Source organism: Epinephelus lanceolatus, chromosome 17 (assembly GCF_041903045.1).
Source record: "Epinephelus lanceolatus isolate andai-2023 chromosome 17, ASM4190304v1, whole genome shotgun sequence".
NCBI lineage: Eukaryota > Metazoa > Chordata > Actinopteri > Perciformes > Serranidae > Epinephelus > Epinephelus lanceolatus.
Window position 1 is genome coordinate 14226467 of NC_135750.1, and position 3183 is coordinate 14229649.

Consider the following 3183-nt stretch of genomic DNA (forward strand, 5'->3'; position numbering starts at 1 on the left):
ATGTAGAACAGGATGCCTCAAGGTGACTGGAGAAATTTAACTCTAATTGGCAACTGGGTGGCGCTATAACAACAGAAAAATGCTTAAAAATGGCTAAAATGCGACCGATCGCTGTGGCTCCTCCTGTGGACCAATGTTTTTTTTCTAAATTTTGGTATGACTAAGTCATGGTATGGTATGCTGTACGTAATCACGGAAACTGTCTGTGTATCATTCTGTCAGTCAGTCATTCTGTCTGTCTCACGTTTGTCTACTTGTCGGCGTCACCAGGAGCCAGCCTCGACTCCAATCAACCGCCGCCTTTTCAGGTGTGTAAGCTCCTAGGAAGGGGAGTTACCCAATACCCCAAGTGGAACATCAGCCTCTCCCTGCTTCCTAACTCCACCCCTAACCATACACCTAGGCCTCCTAATTATATGCCATAACACTAGTCAATCTACGTGAAACTGCACATAGGCATTGAGGATTGGCATAGGTAGAAGGTGACAAAGCTACCAATGACTATGGACTAGTATATTCTATCTCATTTTATTATTACTTTTTTAATGTTTGAAATCAATCAATCAAATCGTCACATATATCAGGGTTCCTACACATTTGGAATTTCAAAATTCCATACTTTTCCATACCCAAATTTCCAGACTTCTCAGGTGTTTTTTTTTTTTTTTTCAGAGAATATGCGACATCTGAGTAAATATATCAGTGTATCATATTTCACATCATATTTAATTATTCTTAATAGCCGATTGTAGCCAAGTACCATAATGCAGTGATGCAAACACAGGTATGGTGAAAAAAGAGAGAGCCTCTGAACTTCTAGGGGGTCTGGGGGCATGCTCCCCCGGAAGAAAAGTTTGACTATTTTAAAATTAAAATACATCAATCTGGTGCACTTCGGGAGCAAATTTAGGAGGCTAGATATATGAAGAACTTCGTGTTTCTGTAAACAATTTTGGCCACAGTAAGATAAATATCTAAAATATGCATTAACCAAGCTAAAAAGGCCAGAGAATGTCATGAGCAAACATCCCCAGTTTGATTAACAAAGTGACAGTATTAAAAAACAAAAAACAAAAGCAATATAGGATATATGTTAATAGGTCAGTATTAATATTTTATTGTTCCAAGTTTTCTATTTCCACTCTGCTTTTAAAACAGTGTCTAACAAACAGAGAGATGCTTTATAACCACACTAAACACATATCCTAATGATGATTTTAGCTGCATTTTAATGGTGTAAACTTTATTTTATCCTCAGAGTGACAGCTGACAGTGTGGTTGATTTTATACTCTGCAGAAATAACCCACATTGTTAATTAGCTCCCGTGATTATAAATATAACATTTCGATAGACCTCATCAGTCATTAAGTACTTTTACACTCTTTGGTTCGGTAGCAGAAACAGTCTGGAATTATTTTAAAGTTCTATTACAGTATGTGATATTAAGAATGATTTCATCCTGTCATCAAACTAAATAGCGAAAAATACTCTGTACTTAAGTCATAATTCTTAAATGTGCCTTAGCCTACTTTTAATATTTGTAAATTATTATTATTATTATTACCTATTATTTCTAGTCTCTACATCAGTTAAATCAGACAAGCTGATGATCGCAAAATTATTGACAAGGATTTTTTATCTGTTTTATCTGTCTTATTTTATTCTGTTGTAGCCTATGATTACAGGCTGTTGTTACTTAGTTGAAAATAACTGTTTTGCTGTCACTGAAACACAAGTTTTTTACAGATAGGCTACGTTTCATCTCATATGAGTATGAGTTCATGATGATGATGTCGCTCCTAATTAACAACTCCGCCTCTTTCACATGAACGTTCATTGCTGGAAAACACAGAGATGACAGAGCGAGTTGATAACCAGCTTTGTAGTACTGGTTATCCTGGACGGGCGTTGTTAAGCTCTGTGAAGCCAGCTCACCTAAAGAAAGCCTGGCTATGTTAAACGTGCATCGTAGTACAGGCCGACCGGGGGAGAGCGAGTATCAGAGAGGAGACAGTGGAGTGACGAACCGCGGGAGAGAGAAAGGCAGGCGAGCAGTGACACACATCCTGCGACTAGAGTTGCTTTACCTGCGACAGCTGTTTTATTTTTATTCTCCCCTCTACCTCAATGCAGTTCCATCATGTAGCGTGACAACGATTGGATTTATTATGAATCGTTAAGGGCATCTGTCAGCTAAATTATTTTTGGAAATACCTAATTTTCTATTTTAGAAAACAGTATTTTAGAACCGTGGTAACAGTCTGGAAACATAAATATTTTTCCATACTTTATTTTTCATTTTCCATACTTTTTAATACCTGGAAATTGATCAAATTTATTTCCATACTTTCCATACTTGGGTAGGAACCCTGATATATGTATAGGACAAAAATACCAATGAAAATAAGTAATTATTTGTTAATTGAATAGTTTTTTTTAAACCTTTTTTTATAGTTTATGCAGAGAAACCATATATTTTATAACATATTTTATAATAGATTCCTACTGACAATTTTATTATATAAATGTATAAATATAAGTATAAATATATATATAACCTATATATATATATATATATATATATATATATATATATGAGTTCCCTACGCCATGTGTGCTGGTTTGTCCCTCACATCCACAGAGTCTACATTAAATACGGTGAATGACGACAGGGTGTATAGTTACATGATAACCTGCACCTGCTTCTAAAAAAAGGTAGGCAGGCATGTACACAGTGTATGCAAAGTACATCACAATGGCAGATCTAATCAACAGGAAAGAAACATGTATAGTCCGTTGATAAACACCTGCCAGTTCTTTCTGTGCATAGAAATGATGATTTATACAGTCCACATATCATTTTTGTGTTGATTTATGCTCATATATAATATATATACTATTACTATATATATATATACATATGTTTCTAAGGTGGCCCCAGTGCAACTGCCCCACCTGCACCGTCTATATTTACACCTCTGGTCCTGTCTCTATCATTTCTGTTTGCCTACTCCCCTTTCTCCGCCCACATGAGGTTGATTGTGGACATGTTGCCATCATTTATACTGCTTGACTGCTAACATCATTGCTGTCCATTCTGCAACAACAAAGAGAAGCCAAAACCTTGTCTATGTCCCTTTCCTCATGAAAATATACATAACTGAGTCTGCGAGAGGACTCAA